Source organism: Chelonoidis abingdonii, chromosome 4 (assembly GCF_003597395.2).
Source record: "Chelonoidis abingdonii isolate Lonesome George chromosome 4, CheloAbing_2.0, whole genome shotgun sequence".
Lineage (NCBI taxonomy): Eukaryota > Metazoa > Chordata > Testudines > Testudinidae > Chelonoidis > Chelonoidis abingdonii.
The window spans coordinates 47,847,917-47,873,368 of NC_133772.1; the positions used below are offsets into that span (position 1 = coordinate 47,847,917).

Consider the following 25,452-nt stretch of genomic DNA (forward strand, 5'->3'; position numbering starts at 1 on the left):
GTTGCCAGTTAATTGATTCACAAATTATTTAAAGTTTGTTGCACCCATGGGAGTGCTCAGATCCATGACAGCTATTTCTTAAAATGTACAAACTCTCTCTTTTCTTCATATTAGCAATTGCTAATGCCAGTTTCTAGTTAATATGATAGTTTAAGGACTTTTCCAGATTCTTTCAGTGTCACAGTGAATATAAATGAAAAACACACTGTATACCTATCAATGAGAAAAAGTTAATCTCTTGTCAAGTAATATATTTTATGACATCTTTTTTATGCCAATTATTTCTACATTTTTGAAAGTTTCTGTTCATTTTTCGTATGCTTGGTTATCATACAATTCAGTTCTGTTTGCTCCATGGGAAGCATCATTTATTCCAAAAGGTAATAGAGTGAGAGTGTCTTAAAAAGCTTCTAATGGTTAAATGAAAGATATTTCATACAATGCTGTGGTAAGAGGCAATTCTACTGTATAGATTATCAGTAATTGTGCTAGCCTCCACTCTGGAATTTAAAGTGGTCAAACACTATTTCAGAGGTGTCATACCTCTGTAAGTGCAACAGTTTCAGCAGCAAGTCTTTCTACCCACGACAGCATGCTAGGGACGACTAAGAGTATTCTGTATAATGTCATCATATTTTAATGTTTTAGTCCATAACTTGCACAATACCTAAAAGTTGAAGTGTACACAGAATAAAACAGAAGCAGGTTAATTGTTAATATTTTATAATGCTTGATTAAAATTTTATTAATGTTATTAAAATGTGCTTGGGTTGACTTTAGTGTTGTATAATATGACCATTAGTACCAATCCCTTTGTGAGTGTCTGAGGTCAGAAGAAAGGCTACACATGGCTGCCTGGGTCGGAGTAGAGACTTGTAAGTACTAACACTGTGGAGGTTTGGATATCACTCTGAAGATTAGGGGTGACTGAGGTTTTTTGCAGGCTAAAATATTGTTACTTTTTTGTCTTTGAGATCAAAATACAGGGGATTGGTTCTAGGCAGCAAATGTAGTGATTTTAGACAGTTTCAATTAAATACTCTATCTAGTGCTAACAATATTCATAAGTGAAGGAAACAGGGTATTCCTCATTTAGTAAGAGAAATGAATGATTTTGTCATCCAGAATTAGTTTATTTAGGTCTGAATGGCCTGGTGTGTAGATTAATAGTACCCTAGCTATTCAGAGATTTAGTTTTCTCCATTTTCAACCATTTTTGCTAGTGCACTATTTCTTTTTAGTGTATCTTTCCCCTGCCCTTATACAATAAAATAAAATAAAATAAAAATAAAATAAAATCAAAGTATTTAAAAAAAAAACAAGTGCGTCATCTCTTGTTGAAGTTGCTGCAGGGCCTCAAAACTGCTCAAAGGGAAGCAAATTTAAACTAGTATCTGCATTATAGAAAATATACCATTTCAAATAGTGACTGAGTGACTGCTTCTGTTTTCTAAAATTAAGGAGCCTATAATCTCAGCCCCATTAACAAGTGCTGTCATTCAGATACAGTGTCTGGCTGATTTAAATAAAATGAAATGAAGATAGTTGTTTCTGGTCCCTTGGCTTCACTCATTGCCATAAACATATGCTCTGCGTCCCGCTTCTTTCCATCTTATTTATGACTTTAATTTGTTGTGTGGGCTGCGCTAGAAATTAAATTTAATACAATTCTCTAAGGGACCCTGTCATATAATAACATGGTAATTTCTGTGTATCCTTTTGAAAAATGAGGAAATTAATTCTTCCTGACATGTTCTAATTATTCCAGTGTGAACGGCAAATCCGTTTTTCCCAGCCCCTGAAGTGTTATAGGCAAATGGCTGCTGTTCAAAGCTGAGGTGCTAATGCTGACCAGCAGTGCGTTTAATTTGAAACATGAGCAGACACCTTTCAACACACCTTTGTAATATTGGAGTACTTTACAGAAATTAATTCACTACTTATTTGGCAGCTTAGCCTGAGGGTTATGGTTTTTATTCATCAATACTATAGACATGTTAGCACAATGTTTCCTGTTTTCTCTAGTGCTTTTGTGCCTGTGTTGCAGAATATGGATTCAAAGTGTATGATGGGTAGCTGTAATGTACAGAATAAAAAAGGGTACTTGGATACTTGACCACTACCAGTTATATGTAGGCGTATATTTGCAGTTTGGAGAGGTGCTATAAGGTCTTGAATGTTAACTTAATTACAATATATCATTAACAGTTTCAACTGAAATTACAGTGGAGAAATTATTTGGACCAACTTGCTGTGAAAGGGCTTTGGTACCCAGATGCAGATGCTACAGATGCAGGTCTCAGTTCTGAAGATAAATTGACCCTTATATTTGTAGCATATTCAAATGTACTGAAGAAAGAATCAGTACACTGTAATTTTAAAGTACTTGGGTACCTTTGGCATGGATAAACTTTGGCAAAGTGGAAGAAGGTGAATTAGTCAATGTAGGCACTGAAACTAATGATTTCTTTGCATTGGTGACTTTTAGAAAACTGCATTTGAAGAGTTTCAATGTGTTCATTTTGTGCCGATTGCCAAGTAAACTTCTTCCTGAGTCCCATCTTTGTTATAAATATAGGTGTATTATCTATGTTAAATGCTCTTTTGAAATCCAGATAGGTGAAGATATAAAAGGAACTTGGACTATACCGAGAAACAGGATGTGGCAAAAGCCACCATGCATTGTTAACACGTAAAATATCCACCCATAAGGCCCTCATGTATTTGTAAGTATGTGGTCAGTGGCTTGAAAAAGTGATAAAAACATCATTACTGTCAGCGTTTTTTTTAAAAAAAAATTCAAATAAATATGAATGTAACTTTTTGTTAAGAAGCATGTGTATTTTTCCAACTTAAAGTAAGTCATTGTATTAGTTACTAGTACCAATCTCTTTACATGAGGAAATACTTAATACAGCACAGTTATGTAGCTCTTTTCATCTGCAAGACACTTTATAACGATGATCTAAGTGCTCCCTACCCTTCTTAGTTGTTGCTGTTTCTTAGCCCCACTGTTATACCTGACACTGTATAATTCACAAAAACACAATCCTTGCACCAAGAAGGTTACAGTCTAAGCAAGACAGATGATGACATAAATTCACCAATTGTCCAGGAGAATCTCAAAAGGAGGCAGGTTTGCACAGGTATAAATGACTGCACATGGTGCAAGATGATGGAGAATCATGCTTGACATGTTTTAATGATAAATTTGAATGAAGATAGGGAGTTTTTTTGGCTCACAAGAATGATGATGTTCCAAGAGCATGAAGAACAGCAGGGACAAAGCTGAATAAAAGACAAAGGTGAGACCAGGAGAAAATCTATAAAGGAGTTGGTAGGAGGGCAGCATGGCTGGAGTGAAAGAAGCAAGCAGGATAGTAGGAAGAATCTAGAACTGAGGGGAAACTAAGAAATCAGAGTTAGGAATAGAATTGTGCAGAGGTTTAAAGGCAAGGTCCAGAAGCTTCTGAAGCAGATGTATAAGACTAAGGGAAACCAGTGAAGGGTTTCAAGTAAGGTAATTTCCACTGTAACATTTTGGATAGATCAGAATGGAGTCAGGGGGAGCAGAATAGGAGGTGGTTGCAATAGTTAATTCAGGAAGTGACCAAGACATGAGCCCTGGTTTTAGCAGTAAGGATGGAGAAGAAAGTATAGTTTTCAGAGATATTGCTTAAGAAGTGTTGGAAGAATTTGCTTGACAGCCTGAATATGGGGTGAAGTGGGGAAATAGTTGTTGAATGCGACACTATAGGTGAGCTGGGGTAAGGGAGTTACAGGGATTGTAATTGAGGCTGTGAAGATGGATGAGATCACACCAGGATAAGATCTAGGAGGACAAGATGATAGTATTAAGGACTGAAACCTGAGTCCATGCTGAGAGAGGGAAGTAGCCAGGGGTGGAGAGAGAAGGGGCAGGATCAGAATAAGTACATAACATAAGAATGGCCATACTGAGTCAAGCCAGTGGTCCATTTAGCTCAGTATCTTGCCTTCCAGCAGTGACCAATGCTAGATGCATCAAAGTGAATGAAAAGAACAGGGCAATTATCAAATGATCCATCCCCTGTCATCCAGTCTCAGCATCTGCCAGTCAGAGGTTTTCAGTCACTCATTGCATGGGGTTGTGTCCCTGACCATCTTGGCAAATAGCCATTAATGGACCTATTCTCCATGAACTTATCTAATTCTTTTTTGAAGCCAGTTATCATTTTAATCTTCACAGCATCCCTTGGCAATGAGTTCCACGGTTGACTGTGTGTTGTGTAAAGAGCATAAAAGCATGAAATGCCAAAGGGGAGTGAGAACCCAGTGACTGACTGGGTTGAAAGTGGGGTGGGGATAGGGGAGGAGGAAATGGAGAAAGTTGAGAATAAAGAAAAGCAGCTTAGACCTTGCCAGGCAAAGGCTTTTGTGATCTTGGTGGAGCAGTTTCAGTGGATAACGAGACACAGAAACCAGGTTGCAGGGACTGTGTGAACAGAAACTCAAGGCAGTGGGACTAGATGACCTATTCAAAAAGTTTAGAAACAAAGGGAAGGAAGCAGAAAGAGGAAGCTAGTTTGAAAGGCAAATTGAAGAGACAAATGGAATCAATCGAGGTTTATTTTATGACAGAATTACAAGAGGAGAAGCAGGGAAGAATTAATCTCATTTTTACAGATGAGCTGTTGTACAGGGATTAGAACTTGGCTAAGAATAGAAAGTGGGTCGGTGTCAGAGCCAAGATTAGAACTACTGAACTACACCTCATTCTGAAATACAGTTGGAATGAGGTCTTTGTATTACACTTTATGCTAAGGAGTCCATTCTTTTCTCCATGTACCTTGGGGTTTTTTGAATTAAATCTTGGTACATTGTGAGGAAAATGTTAGATATCTCTTCCACGAACAGAAGCGTGTACTACACTGTTATGTGGATATCTGACATATTCATAAAAAAGGTGAATATTTCATGAAGGCTGCAAGTGAGTTAGACATTATCATAAAGTTTCTCTGGCCTGGTCTACACTACACATTTAAACCGAATTTAACAGCGTTAAACAGATTTAACCCTGCACCTGTCCACACAACGAGCCCCTTTATATCGATATAAAGGGCTCTTTAAACCAGTTTCTTTACTCCTCCCCGACGAGAGGAGTAGCGCTGAAATTGGTATTGCCATGTCGGATTAGGGTTAGTGTGGCCGCAAATCGACGGTATTGGCCTCCGGGCGGTATCCCACTGCACCATTGTGACCGCTCTGCGAAAGCAATCTGAACTCGATGCACTGGGCAGGTAGACAGGAAAAGCCCTGTGAACTTTTGAATTTCATTCCTGTTTGCCCAGCGTGGAATGCTGATCAGCACGGGTGGTGATGCAGTCCCAAAAGTCCAAAAAGAGCTCCAGCATGGACTGTACAGGCGATACTGGATCTGATTGCTGTATGGAGAGACAAATCTGTTCTATCAGAGCTCTGTTACAGAAGACTTAAATGACAAAAGCATTTGAAAAAATCTCCAGGCTATGATAGACAAGAGGCCACACACTGGACTCAGCACAGTGCTGTGTGACAAGTGTAACGGAAAGCCAAGAATCAAAATGGATGCTCATGGAGAGAGGGAGGGGGTACTTGAGGACTCCAGCTATCCCACAGTCCCCGCAGTCTCAAAAAGCATTTGCATTCTTGGCTGAGCTCCCAGTGCCTGAAGGGTCAAAACATTTTCCCGGTGTTTTCAGGGTAATATGTTGTCAATTTACAGCCCTTCCCCCACCCCCGAAAGAAAAGGGGAAAAAAACGTTTCTCGCTTTTTCAGTGTCACCCTATGTCTACTTGCGTGCTGCTGGTAGATGGTGCTTGCAGCGCTGAACACTAGCATCCCCTTCCCGTGTGACAGCAGGTCATTGTACTCGTCTCCATCACGATTCATCATCAACCCATGAGTGCTCCTGGCTGGCCTCGGTGAGGTCGGCTCGGGGGCCCTGGGTAAAAGATGGGAATGACTCCCGGTCATCCCATGCAGATGGTACAGAACGGCTTGGTAACCCGTCCTCATTCATAGCAACTGGAGGCTGAGCTCTATCAGCCCTCCCTTTCATGTCTAAAGAAAAGATGTCTGTACCCCTGGACTGTCATAGCAGCTGGAGGCTGCCTCCCCCTCATTTTTATCTCACTAAAAAGTCAGTGTTTCTTATTCCTGCGTTCTTTATTACTTCATCACACAAATGGGGGGACACTGCCACGGTACTGCCCAGGAGGGTTGGGAGGAGGATGGGTAAGCAACGGGTGGGTTGTTGCAGGGGTACCCCCTAGAATGGCAATGCAAGCTCATCATCATTTCTGCAGATCTCTGGGGCTCTGACCGGAGCGGCTGTGCTCTCTTGTTCTCTAGTACACTTGCCCAATTTCTAGGTGGACTGATTCTATTTTTTGACAAAACATAAAGAAGAGAACTGACTCAGGGAGTCATTCCCATTTTTGTCTATGTGCCCCTGACACAACCTCAGCCACGAGGCCAGCCAGGAGGCACCCATGACAGCAGCAGACGGATACAGAACGACTGATAACTGTCATCTCATCGCCAATTTACAGGTGGCATGGCGGACGGTGCAATAGGGGATGGTAACCGTCTGCTACCTTGCAAAGGCCAAATGAATGCTGCTGTGTGCACGCTGCAGTACCAATGCATCTGTCAGCAGCATTCCAGTACACATACGGTGACAGTGACAAAAGGCAAAACAGGCTCCATGGTTGCCATGCTATGGCGTCTGCCAGGACAATCCAGGGAAAAAGGGTGCGAAATGATTGTCTGCTGTTGCTTTCATGAAGGAAGGATTGAGTGACGACATTTACCTAGAATCACCCCCGCCACTGTTTTTGCACTGGGATCCCAACCCAGAATTCCAATAGGCAGGGGAGACTGTGGGAACTATGGGATAGCTACAGGATAGCTACCCACAGTGCAACATTCCAGAAATCGACGCTTGCCGAATTAATGTGCTTAGTGTGGCCACGTGCACTTGACTTTATACAATCTGTTTTACAAAAACGGTTTATGTAAAATCAGAATAATCCCGTAGTGTAGACATACCCTCTGTTTCTTTGCTTAACATCCTCTGTCTGATTCAAGCAGGCCCCAAGTGCAGTATGTATTTTTAATTTTAAGAGTGAGGTTTGGAGCTGAGATTTTCACTTGAGGGGCTAGCTGCTCCCAATGGACCGGTGGAATGTAAGAAGGAAGTGAGTTCCCAAAAGGCTAGCAAAACCTGTGAAAAATGCCAGCGACAGAATATGCAGCATGATGACCTGTGTCTGAAAAGGAGAGTGGAAATAGGGCATAAATTCATCAAGAAAGGAATAGGCATGTGAATAGGCAGGTGTACTTTTGTGCAATCAAGACTGAATCCAGCATGTGGCCCAGTGAACTACATTTTCTTATGTACAAGGAGATGATAAAGGCAAGGAAAAATATGTGGATGTTGATGGTGATGACTGGGGCAGCACTAGGAACAACGCTTACCAAAGGAGACCCATTGCCACAATGGTGGTAGCACTTCAAAGGGAGCAGCACCATGCATGAGAAAATGAGTCTGCCCTCTGGTGCATAGAGAACCTTCTTTCACTCCCATGAAGGTGTCGCTTTTTCCCCTACTGGACGGAAAAAGCATTCTCAACATGTATTCAGAGGGATTCACAATCTCCTTTTACCTCTTTTCACTCCTGTGCTGCAGTTCGGCTTTCCTGTTTCTGAGGCCTGTTTGGGTGTGGCTGCTCCAGGCACAATGATGGGAGCTATAGCTTGCTCTCTGAGGGGGTCTGATCTCCTTGTGCCTCAGATGCTGATCTCCTTGTGCCTCAGATGCTGTTCTGTACACTTCCTTTTTAAATACCGTGACCAGGACCAGCCACATTGCTCCTCATTCAATTTAGTACCTTCTGTCATCCCTTGCGGGTTTTCCAATACCTTCCAGGCCTGGCCCACTAATGCAAGGGTCTATTTGCAGTGGAATGGAGGTCATGACTGGAAGAATTTTCTATATTCATTTATTTTTGCTTCACCATATTTCCTGAAGATCTGTGGGCTCTTGAAACAGAATCTAAAATAGAAAGCCATTTGGTGGTATTAGCTGTGAATCCTTCAGCACCCAGGTAGCATTAGTCCCTTGGCTGCTCTGGACTCATATCTGTTAGGGTATCATGGTGTTGCTCAGTCACATGTTTGTCTGCCCTCTGCATTGAGACATAGAACTGGTAGATACAGATTCTCATCTTTGCTTACCCAGAACACGCTATCTCTGAACTGCAGGAAGACCATTTTCTAGGTCAGCACATACTGCATGTGGGGCAAATGGGGAATTTTGATTACTTGCTCTTTGTTAGTCAAGGGTGTTAAAAGTCTGAGTTTTATGGGAATTGTGCCAATCAGCTTTTGGCTTTTGTGATTAGGCTCAGCAAGAATGGAGCAGGGGTAGCTTGTGAAGAGTCCATCACCACAATTATGAAATTTTATTTTGCTTTAAGTAGAGCTTTTTTAACATTTTCCATTTTATAACAATAGTGAACTACTTTTGACAGTCTAGCAATAATCACTAGTAATAAAATAAAAAACACTGAATGGGCATGGAAACTGACCTACCTTCACACTCCTGGAAGTGGCCTTTTTGGGTCAGGATTGAAACAGGATGGTATGAAGTAATGTGAAGAAGCTTTGCAATGCCTGTTCTGTGGATAAATGGAGGCTTTTCAGATTCTAAGGCTGTCAATCTGGCATGAGCAATAAATTCAAGTGACAGGAAGATAATAGAAAAGACAGTAATACTACCACATCTGTGTGAAACAGGGCCGCCCAGAGGATTCAGGGGGCCTGGGGCAAAGCAATTTCGGGGGCCCCTTCCATAAAATAAAGTTGCAATACTATAGAATACTATATTCTCATGGGGGCCCCTGCAGGGCCTGGGACAAATTGCCCCACTTGCCCCCCACCCCCGGCGGCCCTGGTATGAAAAATGTTCCTTTTGTTCCATAGAAGAAGGCAACAATATGGGAAATGGATGAAGCAAGGTTTGAATATTTGGTTTTTTAGGGAGTTTGGAAATACCGTAACTTCTATGGCAGGTGAATGAAGGGGTCTTTGTCACATCTGTGTTCCTAATTATGTTGAGTTTATTGTAGATATTTTTCTGTGACAAACCTTTTCTGTTCTATCCTAGAGACATCACTGACTGAATAATCAATAAACCTTTTTTCTCCTTGATCTATTCAAGCATAAGAGTGAGATTATTGAGGGGGAGAAGAGGGGTCACTATCTCAAATATTTTAAGATTATTGACAATTTCTTTTTATTATGTCAACAAAAAAGTCCAGTGTATCCTGATAGTCTCTTGATGATTTATGCTTTTGCTGATAATATATTAAAATATTATATGTGTATTTATTCCTAAGACCTTACTATTGGAGTGTCAGAAAAAATTAAAAGTGGCATACACCAAGCCCCAGGAAGGCCTAACGTCTCATCTCCCATTTGTTTTTTTTCATTCTTAACTCTTATTCCTTCTCCTTTCTTCATTGCTGTCTCTTAGGTACTGTCTGTCTTTCTAATAGATTTGGTTACTAATTTAAAGCTGATCTAATATCATGTCAAGTTTTTATATCTCTACTTCCAGAGAAAAAGTTAAATTGTGATTTTATATTTAAAATATATACATATTGAAAAAAAATTAATATATGTACCTAATACTTGGAGTCCATTTTTCTTAACTATTTTTCAATAATTTTTACTTGTTTGTACTCATTTGGTTAAAAAAACAAAAACAAAAAGTATTTCAGTTACACAATGAAAAAAAGTCCAAGTTTTACAGGGTTTTGCAACTATTCAGTATAAGAGAGATTTATATGTATTCTATAGTCACTGACAATCAGATAAAAGTGATTGCATTACCTGCTACTTAACGACCCACTGGACCTCATACAAAAATATGTAATAGTTGTTAAACCTGCTTTGTCGTGATCTTGTCCTGCTAAATTCCTACCTTTTCAAAAAGATCTCTGAATCCCTCCTATTGCCAGGTCTGTGTGTTTTACCAGCATGACACTTTTTAATAGGGTTCCATTGCATTCAATGGAACACCATGATATGCAGTTCATAACTAGGCCACAAGAGTGCCCTTTCACAGGATGTAGGCTACAGTTCTCAAAATACTGTCAAGATTATATTTGGACCTCTCTTGCTCTGTTCCCTTTTGGTCACTGACATTGATGTGCTTGGAATTCTGTGGAGCTGAATGGCCATTTCATTAGTTGTGAGTGGTGATGCTGTTTTATTGGCTATGTTGTGTTAGCAAGGATTTCAGCAATGGATATATGTCATCAGCAACATCTCTGATTAAGAAATATTGGAGAAAATAGCTTTGATGTTCAATTATATCTGAAACTATGGTGGCACCTGCAATACAAAATATAGGACAGTATATCTGCAGTAGTTCCATTATAGTCTGTATTGTTTGATTTGATCTGAAAAACAAAACAAAAAAGACCAGAATAAGGTAGTAAGGAAAAGCTATATGCGGTGTATTGTGATTTTCATCCATGGTATGTCTACACTGTTAAAAAGCCCCCATAGTAACGAGTCTCAGAATCCCAGTGTACAGACTCAAGCTTGTGCTACAGCGCTAAAAAGAGCCATGTAGACATTCCTGCACAGGCTCTGAAAGCCAACCTACTCCCTGAGTTAGAGCCCAAGCTCCAGCGTGAGTGGGAACATCTACGCGGCTATTTTTAGAACCCTAGTAGGAGCTCAAGTCGGTAGATATGAACTAGATAGCCACAATTTGTACATATATATTTTTTTAATTTTTTTTGACTTTTTAAATATAGATAGTTAATAATAAAGATCATGATGAAACAGTAAGTTGCCCAAGCACGTAAAACTGGAAGATATAGCAGTACAATATGCACCTACAGTTTAACTATTCAAATAACAATGGAAACACTGTTAATGAATGAAGTCTCAACCAATCATATATATATAAAGAAATAACAAGATTGACCTGTAGGCAAGATCTGTGAGGACTAAACTTCATAATATTTGTTTAGCAATGGAAGTTTCTTTATTTAAACTGGTAGAAACTCTACTAGAATCTCCCAAATAAGTAACCTGGTCAAGAGCAACAATCTAAAACCACATAGGAGGAAAGTAAAACATTATGATTATTTAGTTAATGCATTTTTTATTACTAAGCAGAGTTTCAAGCTTGTATGATTTTGTCACTGACCCTACTAGTACATTTAAAAAAAAAAAAGTTTTGAACAATCCAAACTAACAGCATGTTAGCAGCTAATTCGAACATTATTTCAGTATCATTCATAAATTACTTTTGAATCCTTTGACTTAAGAAAAAGAAAATCCCACAAATCCTACTTTTGGTTAAAGCATAAGACCATAATTAATTCGGCATGTGCTTCTGAATTAAGAACACTGTGTTCTGTGCTTTCTAAAAAGCTTTTTAAAATGTTGGAGAATACTTTCCTAGAGCCTTTTTAATGGGGTGAAGTCTTAAGATTTGTCACAAATGAAGTGATGTTAATTAAATATTGTTATTCCTTTCTGTCAATCAACTAAGGTTAAGCTTTATTCGTAATTTAGACCAAAAAAAAGTGAAACAGGCAAAAATGTATAAAACAGCTACCAGGAAAACAGAATGGCATAGTAGGACTTGAATTTGTAGAAATTTGTGTAGGAGTGCAGGGGTGCATTGCACTGCATTTTCCTCAGGACTAAGGATTTTTTTTGAAATTTTTTTGGATTTGTTGGTTAAATATCCTCCATCTCATGAATGTGTTATTTGGAAGGACAGGTGTATTGGCAGCATGGTCTTTAGCATAAATCACTGGTATGTGGAAGTGATTTGGCAAAGTGTGTGTTTGCATGTTAATTTCAAATATGGTCATGTATGGACTCCTAATTTTATTAGACACAGAAATATCACAAATCATAAGACCACCTGAATATCACTGTTATGATAATGGGAAATGCCTGTTTTCAAGTGAAGATACACTATTATCAGTCCAAAGTATTCAAAAATTGAGCTATAGTGCCCCAAATTATGAGATTTTCTTAAAAATGAAACTTTTAAAAATAATAAATGTGAGAGCCCTTTATTTGCCTTAGGGTATTTGAGCCTTTATGGGCCCTGTTTTCAAGCTTTTTCCCATAACCATGAGGATTCAAAACTTGCTTTTTTTAAGGAATAAAGACAAATGGAATCCCATGATTCCAGGAGCTAAAACTTGGAATCCCACCCCCAGCAAATAACAAGAGCCACTGTAAAATCTCCAGAGTAGTTCACACAGATATACAAACATTCTTGTATTACTTCATCCATATAGAGTACTGGATATTCCTCCCTTCTGTGCCAAGACCTTTTAGGACAAGAGAGACCCCAGGAAGGAATGTGAAGTTTACTTTGAAGACTTTCCTTGATTGTCCCCTCATGGGGGACAGATGTTTTTGAGTGACACAGCATCAAGGAGCAGGGCCCTCTCAATGTGTAAAAACATATGATATGGGGGGAACTTTGCTCCCCAATCCCCCAAATCCTAGGCCTTCTACACTTTATTGTGGCTTTCCCTTCCTTGAGAGTTTGGTGGCTGTTGGATGCCTCCTCCACAGCTGTGGAATTTTATGCTGCTTTTAAAATGCATGGGGTGTTGAGGGGAACATTTCATAAGTGTGTCTCTTCCCTGGTTCCACCCCTGCAAACTCACAGAGCTTTGCCAGCGGATATTAGATATGGAAGAGCATGCCAGCTAACTTAGGTGAATTAAGATAGACTCTACTGCTTCCTTTCTGTTGGTTTAGGGCATTGGTGCTCATGCACTAGCACAATGGCGTGTGTTTGGACTTCCAACACCTCAGACAAATGTTTAAATGCCCCCCAAACCCAGTCTTATGATTTTAATAAAAATAATTTCAGTGAAAACATTTCTATTGGTAATGGCATTTTGGGGTGGGGAGTTGTAAACTTTTCAAAATCTAAATTTAGCACCGATTTACTTGTCATTGTCCTCTACCAGTCTCCTCCCCTTTTTTATTTGCAAATGACACAGAGCACAAAGTTGCCTTAAGTGCTATATCTCTAGGACATGTAATAGCCTGGAACAGCAGAAAGCTGCTAAAGCCTAAAACAATTTTGTTAAACAATGCAAGATGTCTCCTAATTAGTAATTAGATGAATTTATTTGACCTACATCAACTATTAGTTTTGATATTGACTACTAAGTAACATATTATGCCATCTTTGACAAAGTCACTTATACTCAGATCTTCAAATATTTGCGTTAATAGAGGACGTAAACCACAATAAGCGGCTAAATTGTGGGTGACTTTTTCATGCTTATTTTGATGATATAGCAGTATCGTAGGATGACATATTGTAGGGAGTGAGGGTAAATGTCTGTTGCCAAGGTCTAAACAGCATCTGTATGGAAGTAATTCAAAAGTCAGTTTCACTAAAAGTTTGAGATCTGTGCAGTATAGAGGTAGGCATAGAAGCTGTGTTAATTGCTAGCTTGTTTTCCCTGTGGTTCTGTTTTAATGGAGCACATTTGTTGCAGATGATTGGAAAGTGGGTTGGACGGTGTCTAAACTGGCTATGACTAATTCAAACAGTGATTATACTATAATGTTTAACAGTCCTCTTTGTAAACTCCTTTCATTCACAGTTCCCTTGCCATTGAAATATGGTTCAAGATAACTGAAAACTATTCTTCTTAATTTAAACTTGGCCTCAGAGAAGAGTAAGAGCATGGGTTGTGGAGTCATCTTTTCCCTGATTCAAATTCAAAACCACACCCCAAACTGTATTCTAGGACTATCTCCATCATTATTATGGTTTGCTGAGCATATTTAGCTGAGGTAATGGACTCTAAGAAGGACCACTTGAAGGAACTGAAGTGACCTTAACAAATGCTAAAAACTGGCTTTGTTCACACTACAGCACTTTCACCTCTTCGTTAGAGTGGAACTGAACACAGTCATTTCAGACTGTCTGGAATATTAATAACCATCTCTTGTTGGCAGATTTTCTATATCTTCTAACTCAATAAAATTGGACATGTTTAATTTATGTTAAAACGAAATTGCAGATAAATTACCCAGCAATGCTATACAATCTGTCCATTTAATGTGCAGAACAATAACTTTTTTCTTTATACTTATGAGACTTGTATATCAACACATAGTGTGTCTGTCCTAATTCTTTTGGAGTTCAGACATGTCTTCTTGTCTAACAATGATGTAGTGATTTCTTATAAGGATTTTATTTGGGACTTTTCTGATAAAACATGTACGATTGACATCACATTTACTGGGGACTACAGCGAATGTCACAGTCCAACTCTTGTGGATAGTTCTTAGCAGAGAGAAAAAAAGACACGGTTGAGTGGGTTTTTTTTTTGTTGTTGTTTTGTTTTTTTTTTTACTATTTTTACTGTTTTTCTCACGTTGTCACTAAAATACTGTCTTTGTTATCTGAATGGGACATCTGCTGACTAGCCTAGCATTCTTTACCTGATTGTGTGAAAAGTCTTGGTTAAATCTGTTAGGCCTTGGAGGCCCAGTATCCTGCTAAGTGCTATAGAGCCTGAAAGACATCATGTCCTTGGACTAACTTGTCTCTTTTGCTTATGGTTATCTTGATAGATAAAACTTGTGTAGGTACATGTTACTGGGGTAAGTATAATAGTAATACAATAATTGATACATTAATGAGTAGTTGCATTTTCTTGCTTTATATTATATGAAAATCAACATGAGATAAAGTACATTCTGTAGTAGAAACAGAAGAGTATAGAAGACTAAATTTAAAAATTAATTTAGAGCTTTTTTGTGACTATATTATTAACCTACTGGACCTAGAATTACTGCTATTTTGATTGAAATGGAAGGAAAATCTACTTTTTTTTGGTGACATCCTAAAACTGACAAGCATAGAATAATACAAAACCCCGTTTGGCAATTACTAAGAGAATGTTGAAATGTTGCAGGTTTGAGGCAATATTAACATAAACTTAAAAGCCACATTTTTTTTTTAAAGTTTGCTCTGGAAATTGCTATGAAGTACACATCTGTAGTAGCTTTTTGGACTGTTGTATTGCCCCCACCAACAAAAAGGTCTGTTATAAAGCACATTTAAATCTGATTGGCACTTTGAAGTGTGGATGACTGCTTGCTCTCCTCCACAGAAATAACTCCTTTGAAAAAATGTCAGTTTCAGCACTGAAATTTTTATGATAGCAAAAATACAATTTTTTACTAATTTTTAGGCTCTCTCATGGAAATGGTATTCAGCTCCTGTTGTCTCAGGTTGACAGTCTTCACTTGGTTTTCCAGCACTCACTGAAAGAAAATGTGTATTTCAGACTATTATTGGAAAGAAATTACAACTTCTTTTTAAAAATCTCTTTTTGTAATTGTCACATCACAATTTTAGGCAACTTTGGACCTTCGGCTTAAAGGGTTATTTCTATTTTGTTGTTGTTGTTGCTTTTGTTTCTAGTATGCTCTAGTTTTTCATTGAGGGAAGCACACAGTAATGTCAGGAATGTAGCATTTCAACAGCTGAACTGTATAACAGAACTGTCAAGAATCTATTGAACAGTTTGCAAAATATTAATACAATACATAATTCTATAAGTCATGGTCTAGGCATGGCCCCCAGGCAATGTTAGACTAAATGATGTTTTAAAGTTTTGATAAATTTTCCATAATTTGTTTGTCACAGTTTTTTCTTTGTCATCTTATCCAGGTTGCTGTGGCACATACTATATTACAGAGGTGGCACTAAAACTCAAAGGGAATGGAAACTCAAGTCTCTTCCCATTTACACTGTCCCTTGTTTTTAAATCAGCACCACTTGTTTTGGCTTTAGAGTAGCTGTATGTTCTAATTCTGGAGGCTGCAGGTATGATGCTGCAATGGTGGTCAACAGTGAATGAGAGAGGAGAGTGTAATGAATTTAAAAAACCTCAGGATTAAATGCAGGTGCTTCAGTCTTTTCTCTGTCAAAGCACTTGTCTAAATTGTGCACACAGATGAAAGAATTTTAAAGGGAAAACCGTTCAGATTTTAAATATCAAAAAGATATATTTGGTTTTGATATTGCCTTGAATGGAAATAGACCGATTTCCTTTATCTTTTTAGTTATATTGCCTTTTTGGTCATGATTCTTTTCAAAGAAGTAGCACAGCTAAACCTTTTAATTTAATTGTAATAAAATGCTGCCCTGAAGAAGAATACAAAATTATTTTTTTTACTAGTTCATATAGAAAACCATATAACTGTAATAGTATTTTAACTATAGTTTGTATAGATCTCACACATTTAAACGCTATGCAAATCTTTGATTCTCCGGGGCAAACAACTAGGAGACTGTAATATGCAGTGTAGCAAACATAACTACATAAATTTGATGATAATACTTATGAGTTCATCATAATTTATATAAAGAATCTCGAAGAACAAAATAAAGGAGAGAGAGCACATAGTAGTATTAAGAATAGCAATGTGCAAAGAGAAGTAAAAAGGTTACCTTGCCCTTATGTACATGACTATGTTAATACTATTATCATGCTGCATTCCACTCCTGCACTGTGATTTATTATGGTAAGTGCAAATATTATGACACTAGGATTCCTTTCAGTTGTGCTCTAATTTTGGTAGTCCTGTTATTTTCTACATATATTTTAGCTGATGAAATAAGAACAGGACCCTTTTAGTGGGCAGCCAGAGACGTAACTGCCCAGATTGTATATGCTGTTCAGCTGTACTGATTGCAACTGTTTAGAGAAACATGGGTGGGAGGCTGTTTTAAAAGAAAATGAAGAAAGCGTTTGTTTAGCTGCATGACAACACAAATGTTTCAGTAAGTGAGGGCTGACAGCGCATTTCATTACAGCAAGGGGTGCCAGCTTGTACAAATTGTATATTTATTTTTCAATATTTGTTGAAGATGCCTAAATTTAACTGTTTAATCTCTGGTATCTATTTATTAATCTAAACCTAATATGAAGCAGGTCCTTGGAAGGGAGCGTGCACCACCAGTCTCTGCTATATGAGGATGTTTGGAAGAGGTTGCTGGTAGCTTGCAGAGACTCCTTCTTGAGCTCATTCACTAGGCTCCTCTTTTGTTATGCTCCTCTCCAATGGAGACATGCATTGTCTCCCCATGCCTGAGATATCTGTTCTACATACCTGAGACATCCACCTCCATCCTGCACATGCTTGTGCAAAGGTCTATAACTGCTTCCTCATGTGTTCCCCCTTGTGTGAGAAAGACTTCTGTCCATGGCTGTCCCTCTGGGATACACCCAGACTTCATAATCTGTATGTCCTTGGAGAAGCCTCCTCACTTGACCACTGTCTGCCTCCTTCTCACAGGTTCTGGCAGCTGTAGATGCTGGAACTAGGGATACTGGCTTGAAGTAGTTATAACTACCCAAATACATGGTTTCTACCTTCATCACCTCCAGTATAAAAATTGTTTCAGCACCACTGAAGGCAGGATCTCTCTGACCAAAGTCTCACTCCTTTACCCCTGTGAAGAGACAAGGCAAAAAGAGGACTGATGTGGCTTGAATATTTCTCCTCAGCTGTCTGCAAAGGAGAAACTTGAGGTGGCCTATTTCTAGGGTCAAAGTCTGTCTCATTCAGCCTTATCTTCAGCCTAGGGTTGCCACTTTTCTAATTGCAGGTAACAGAATCCCCAAGGCACTGCCTCTACTCCACTTCTTCTCTCCAAGGCCCTGCTCCTTCTCTGCCTCTTCCCCCCAGATCCCACTCCCATTGCTTGTTCCTCTTCCCCTGCCCCCATCACTCACTGGATTGTCTCGAGGAGCCTGCCTGCAGACAGGAAGTGGCTCTGGCTGAGCAAGGGCTGGCGTGGGTTAATGACCTGGCGCCTCCCCCTGCCCCATGGTAACTGGACTTTTGGTTTGGGTGCCATTTAGGATTGCCAGTTCCCGTTTTTGACCGGACCCTATTTCTGTCTCCCATAGAAAGAGAGGCCAAAAATGAAAGACCTCATAGGCACAGCTCATATTTCCCTACTGTAGGGGAGGGACTTTAAAGAAAAGATTGAAAAAACAAAAATCCTAAAAAAAGATGTCTGTGTGTATGTAAAAGTATGATGTAAATCATGGTGCACAGCATGGCATAGTAATGAATGTTTTAGCAGCAGCTGTTTGGGGTGATCACATTCTTCACAGATGTCGAAGACACAAATGCGTTATGCAGGACATCCCATATGAGTACCAATAATGCTTTTACAGCCACACTGTATTATCATGTATTCTGTATATACCACATACTGAGTGAAAAATTAAAACTATTTTAGCAATGGTCTTAAATTGTGAGTGGGACATACTACTTTGCATACACATAGACACCTTTACTATAATTACTCTAAGTCTATCTCTACAGGCCTTGGAAAGAGCCATGAAAACATCTAAATATGACTTAAAATAACTGTTTTTATACCAAAAAGTCACAAATTTGAAGTCCGATATTTCAGGTCCTTCCAGGGTTACAAATCCCTGTGTCCTCTCAGGAAGCTGGGAATATCCTCCTTCCAGTAAGATATAGCTTCCATTTCTACCCTTTTAAGGGCTGTGTGATTTAAAGTCATATTTTTTGTGTGTAAAAAAAACCTGCCACTGCCCCATGATTAAATTTTGCCAGTTGTGAGCCTTGGGCAGTTTCAGTTTCAGAGGCAAAGTTCAGCATGTGGATGTGTGGTATATGAAGCTTTAAGAACAGCGGTGAAAGTGTGTGATTAGGGCACCTTTAAGGTCATAAACCTTCTGTATGGCAAGGTTCCAAAAAAAGCCTTGTCAGTTCGGAAGCTATTTGCAGCTGGAGCTTGGTTTCAGGCTGAAGCTAAGAATGAAGTGGACAGGATGTAGCTTGTAAACAAGAGTGCACTCAGCGTACTAGCTTGATTAATTTGACAATTAAAGTCATTGTAGTAGAATTTAATAGTGTGACTGGTTGATTGGATATAGGGATGTATAATGGAGGGAGAAGGTGAAACATTTCTCTTGAAGATTCACTTTTAAAATGGTGGCTGTTTGAAGCTGCTAAGAGCCATTGGATAATAATACCTACCTCTTCCAAAGAGCTTTTCTTCAATAGAGCTCAAAATGCTTTATAAAGAAGGTCGCTGTTTTACAAATGAAGAAACCGAGGCATAGAGTGGTGAAGTGACCTGCCCCAGGTCACCCAGTAGCAGACCGAGGGATAGAACCTAAATCTCCTGAGTTTTAGTCTAGTGCTCTAGACACTAAGCCACAGTGCCTGGGAAAATTGTATTAGTGGAAAGAGAATGAGGTGGTCAAAAGTGCCTGGTAAATTAATTTATCACATGGCTCTGCAATTTCACATGGGTATCATCTCCATATGTGTAGGTATAGCTAAATATGTCAATGTAGTTGTCTTCAGTTTGGAAGTGTTTAGGTTTCAGGTTGGACTGGAACCAAAATGTAAATACAAAACTCTACCTGGGCTAATTTCACATGGTTTCCACCAACAACGATAGGTCCCTCACCAGCTTTCAAAATTTTTGGCCCAGTTTTACTCTTCCCTTGGTTAGTGAAACCGAACTGCATTTTAGCTTGTAAATAAAGTTGAAATTGAGCAAACTTTGCCTAACTACATGAATCAATGTGAAATTTTCACACAGTTTGTAAATGTTGGTGCACAAACACATGGTAGCAGAATACCAGTATCCATTGGAATGAAGCGCTCATTGGGTAAACATCTATATCTAAGAATATAGTTTTGGTATTGCAAATAATAGTCATTCATCAACTTAATTTCTGGTCTGCACAATGAAGGTGGCATGATTAATTCAGTGATAAATTGCAAAAGTCAATATTATATTCCAAAATCGTCTTATGCAAAACAGGGCAGTGGTATTTATAAAAGTCGGTGATGACATGTAGAGATACTGAGTCAAAAGCTTCTGTGATTTTTCATCTAACATATATCTATTGTTATCTTAATGATTGAAAAAGAAAATTTGACAGTTCTAAAAATTTGATGAGTACCATTGCTAAGGGAATTTCAGGAACTTAAGTCAAAAGTGCTTTTATCCATTTATATGAGAAACAGTTACAGAACCAAATAAGTAATTTATAAGGGATTTGAGGGCTAAGTATTTAGTACAGTATGTTACAAACCAGATGTGAATGAACTTTTGAAACAAGACAGAGTAGCTGGCATTGCAAAAGGAGTGGTTGCATGGTAGTAAGAATATCTATTGATAACTATGCTAATCTAGTAAGTGGCTTTTAAGAAAATATATGAGTGACCTGATTTCTTGGGCTGAGAAAGGGCTACCCAAAATTAGTCTTTTGAAAATCTAAAAAGGAGCTATGGGGCAACTCTTGCTTCCTGTCATTGTGACAGATGTGAAAGGCCATGCATCAAATGGTACCAGTGTGGCATGGCTGTGCTGTGCTGGGTGGAACAAGAAGCAAGGAGCAGGGATGTGGGATACACAAGGCTGTTCAGAAAGGATGGGGATGAGGTACGGCAAAGCAGTAGAATTGGCCAGTGAAGCTTTCTGGCTATATTAGGGTCCATAGAACAGCACTACTCCTGATTTATAGCTTGGGAAGATGGAGGCTCATGCGATAGTGACTGTGTAGTAGTAGTTAATGCAGTTAATTAATTTGTGTTGTAAGAAATAAAATGGATATTCTTGTCCATTCTGGAACTATCTGGTTAATGGCCATTTCTGTTGAAAAGAGTTGAACTGCTGGGGTGCAAGCAACTGTGGTTTGTTTTGGGTTTTTTTGTGGGGGGGTACTTACCAGTGCTCTCCCAGCTGTGGACATCTTACAGAAAGGAAGGATGGGTTTGTGGTGGTTTAAGTTCAGTTTCTGTGCTGTGGTGTTCAGTGATCACTCACTGCTTAAGATGCTTGCAAGACCTCTGCTTTATTCTGTGGCCTGTTCCTCTTGGCTGTGCATAACAGCAAGAGCTTCCACGTGGCCTATCCAGACTCTCTCTGGAAATCTCAGACATGAAGGCACAGTCTCCAGTACCATACGAGCTTCCTGTGTGACATTGGACAAATGATTTAATCTCTTTGTGCCTCAATTCCCCATCTGTGATATAAGGGATGTTGATAATATTTCCATACCTTATAGGGTTGAGAATAAATTCAATAACGATTGTGAAGTATGCCGATATTGCAGTGATAAATATAGGGGCACTGCTTCCCATTCTGAAACTACTGGACGCTGACACAAATCTTATGGTTGGGGCACACTGACTGAGGAGAGGCATCCTGAAAAATCTGTGGACACTGTATTTGCATAAATGCATATTTTAAAAGGAGCCTATTTCTCCCCTTCTCCTGCTTAAATTTTCATGGAAGAAATTCCATTGACAACATGATTTGGCCCTGAATGTACATTTGGTTTCAATTAGTATCCATGGAAGAACAGTTTTATAAATCCTAAAACTGCAACTATAATTTTGAAAGCTTTTTTCTGTGTTTTCTTTTGAGCTATAAGAATGGTAGCTTTGCAGGGGGAACCTCTTAATCTCCTTGTTCCCTGATGTATCTTTGTGATCTTTTATTACTTTTTGCTAGCATTGTATATCTGTTTTTATACTCCAATTTAATTGATTGGTCCAACGTGCAATATTTAGGGCTAGATGGTGACTGGACCTTCTGTGAGTGGGCAAGGACTGTGTGTTCAAAGGAGCGTAGGAAGAAGGTGAACCTGTGCCCCCCATTTTCCCTTTGTACTAGTCACCAGAGCTCCGTAGGCCAGCGTGACTCTGCACCATACTTACTCAGAGCTGCACCCTAATGGCACAATTGAGCTGTTAATGTACCAGATCCCATTCAGTGGCTTGTCCTTCACCACACCAGCATGATTCCTGATTCTACACAACTGCTTAGCTAGTGTTTCCAATGTGCCATGCTACTAACTGCTGCTGTGCCAGCTTGAACAGCCAGATTGCTATGCTGAAGTCTTAAATTGCTGCTTCTCTGCTATGTATGCTAATATAGTACTAATGTAATATACAGATATTCAGTAGAAGCCACAGGACACCAAGTACTGTAGCCACGCAGGAACTGATTGTTCTAATGGTGTGTGGATTAAGATTTTACCTGGATAGCCTTCTATCCAGTAGCTGTTAAATGATGCAGATAATTTATTATCTAAGCAGCTCTGATCTTAAAACACATACTCATACTGTGTGTAGGAGGCTGATGCAAATTTTGCCTCATTCACTAAAAAGGCAATGGCATGTACTTCAACAATAAGCAACAAATATACCTTCTGGAGGCCAATCTAGCCCAATGTATGTGCATTGTGCTTATAAATACATATATAATAAAAATGCAGACATTACGCAGTGTCTTTAAAATGTGCTATATTAGGGCTCGATCCTTCACATGCTGTGTGCAGAATTGCAAATGGACACAATGAGAATTTCGCAAGGGGAGGCCAAATATCACTTTTCTCAAGTTCTGTTTTTCATTAGGTGTACAGTGACTTACTTACATGTAGCTATGTAAATATTCCTTCAGGGCCAGACTGTGACACTCCTACCCATAGTGAGACTACTGAGACTATTGACTGCGTAAGGTACTATTCCGAATTAGCATGGGAGGACAGAATCTTACCCCTACTTACTAAAATACAGAAATCCAAACTCTTGACTCACATGGCTTGGGGTTTCAGATATAGCCAGTTTACGGTTTGGAACATAACAGAAGGTTTTGGGGGTTCATTTGAACTTCAAAATCCCTGTGTTACACAGCACTGAGAGGTGCAGTACCTCGTAGGGTCTATATATACACTGCATTTTTAAAACCTGCAGCTGCAAGTCTCAGAGCCCAGGTCTACAGACTCAGGCTCACGGAGCTTGTTCTATGGCCCAAAAACCAATTGTATAGACATTCAGGCTTGGGCTGGGCCTTGGGCTTTGAAGCCTGGAGGGAGGGAGGTATTCAGAGCCTGATGTAAACATGAAAGGGGGTCAATTTATGAATTCATCTAGTTTTTTAGATTTTAGTTTTAAAATCTGTCACCCTGACAAATTCATAAATTGACCCCCAGCCCGAGCCTCATAGTGCGAGCCCGAGTCAGTAGACTCTGAGACGTGGTTCTGTGGGTTTTAAAACAGTATGTAGATATACCGCTACTGTCACCTAATCTGGCTTACATGCCAGGCTGATTGAACCTTGGGGATGGTCAGGCCCAGGGTGCTAAAGGGGATGGAATGGAATCTGCTTGCACTTGGCAGCATGGTGATGCAGAACTGCTTGGAGGATGGGAAACTCATGCAAATGAGCTGACATCCAGCCCCGTGCTGCCATAATCAGATCCTCAGGTTCTCTTTCCACTCACTGTCACCTTCAGGGGATGTTGTAATGCCTATGCAGCTCTGCTTGAAGGAGCAGTAGGCCCACAATCCCTGTATTGTGTTGGGGATGGGGAATCATTGGGACACTATTTCCTCTTCCTCTTGATGGTTGTGGAAAGTTCTTTGGCCAGTGGGCTCCATCTAGGTTGCCTGGCTGACAGCACCACTTCAACGTTGTCAGCAAGGGACACAGTTTGGGGCCATGCAGAAGTCACCCTGGCTGTTGTTCTCTTGGAGAGGACCCTTTCTGCCACTATCTGTGAGACGTCAGAGATTTTCCACTTTCCATTATATCATTATAATTGATATATTGGAGGCGGGGGGAGCAGAAGCATGTAAGCAGTGAGATGTGCAAGAACATAAACAGCTGAAAGGGATTTTCCAGCCTGTGACATAATGTGACCAAGAGATCTACAACTTCCTGGATGATGAAGCAGAAGAAAGCCAAAAGTAAACAATCTGCATCACCTGGGTGGCAGCTATAAACAAACTTTTAACATCTCCATCACAAAATCAGATGGCTCTAACTGCCCATTGGTGGACACGGTCCTGGACAGATGGAAAACACATTATGAAAGTGTGTTGAACCATACACCTGCTGAAGACTGTCCAAAGCTCTGTGACTTGGCAAACCACACAGCTGCAGAACCAGGGACAAATATTGATTCTTCGTAACTTGAAGAAGTATGAAAGGCTATCTAAAAGTTGCAGAATGCACGTGCTGCTGGATGTGATATTATTCTGCCCAAGCTGCTAAAAATGCCTTGGAACCTGTGAGCATTGGATAGCATCAACTGTTCTTAAATGTATGGGCATCAAGCAAAGTACCAGTAGAATGGAAAGACAATATCATAGTGTCCCTGTATAAGAGCAAAGGATCTCACACTAAGTGTGACATATACAGGCCAGTCTTATAACTCCCTGGAAAGATCTTCACTCCTTAGCAGACATAGCAGACATCATTGTCCACAGCAATCAGGTTTCATTGTTGGGTAGTGGACTATGGATGCTTTCCTTACTATCTGGCTTCTTGCTGAGCTGCACCAAGAATCTATGTGCCCACTTCACATGGTATATTTTGACTTCAAAGCAGCTTTTGCTTTGGTTCACGGTGAATGGAGTTGGCTTTCCAGATGTTCTACTAAATCTGGTGTGTGAGAGAGTGTATGTTGGTTCATGGCTTTTGCCACATTTCTGTGCAACCTCAGGTATGAGACAGGAATGCATTCTCACTCCAGCACTGTTCTCTCAAGCTGCGACCTGGGTGTTAGGACTTACTGCTCCATATGATGGAATCAAAGTTGATCAAGAAGAATTCATCAACTAATGATGCTGCCTTGCTTATGGAGAATTGAGAGAATTTCAAGCTGCTCCTCCAGAGTCTTCAAAACCCCATTCCACTATGGGGCTGAACATCTCATGGCAGATGACCAAGGTCCAGAACCTTGAGGCTGGGCCACCAGAACCCAAGTGCAGATGGGTCAAGTACTGCGGAGGATGTTGATTTCATCTATCTAGGCTGCAAGCAGAGTTCAAACAGTTGCAGGAAACTGGACATTCTTTGACCAATAGGTCTGCCTCCTGCATAAATCTACGTCTCATTTGGGATGCAGAAAATGTCTTTGTGCTGTAGCCTTCCTGATCTATCAAACCTATGTACTACTTATATTGCTATATGGGTCAGAAACCTGGATCCTCTTACAGGCAGACTTGAAGTGGCTAGAGACATTCCATATGCGCTATCAGCGCCAAATCCTTACCACAAAGAGGTTTGACTTTGTGAGAAATGTCACAATCTTGTAGAGATCTGGCCTTCTCTCAATTGCTCATGTTCAAAAGTGGTGTTGCATGCTTTTTGACCATGTTGCCAGGATAGATAAGACCGCCACAGCACACTGTACATTCAAATTCTCCATTGACATTGAAGGGGTGCTCCCTGTGAGCCTGCCTGGCCCTACCTGAGGGACCCCCCCAAAGATTTGTTGACACGCAGGATTATGCCAGATCTGGGAACTTCACTACAT

General features: G+C 39.8%; 1 protein-coding gene across 26 annotated transcripts in view; it reads left to right on the plus strand.

Moving 5' to 3' along the window:
• The window catches only part of SOX6 (SRY-box transcription factor 6), a 473,353-nt gene that overhangs the window by 102,687 nt on the left and 345,214 nt on the right, over nt 1-25,452 (plus strand). Inside the window, exon 1 of one of the 26 annotated variants that reach the window (XM_075065126.1) lies at nt 9,231-9,252. The exons of the other annotated variants lie outside the window; for them this stretch is intronic. The gene's annotated coding sequence lies outside the window, so the exon portion shown is untranslated. Of the gene's footprint in view, nt 1-9,230; nt 9,253-25,452 lie in introns of those variants that run through there. 26 annotated transcript variants of the gene reach the window in all.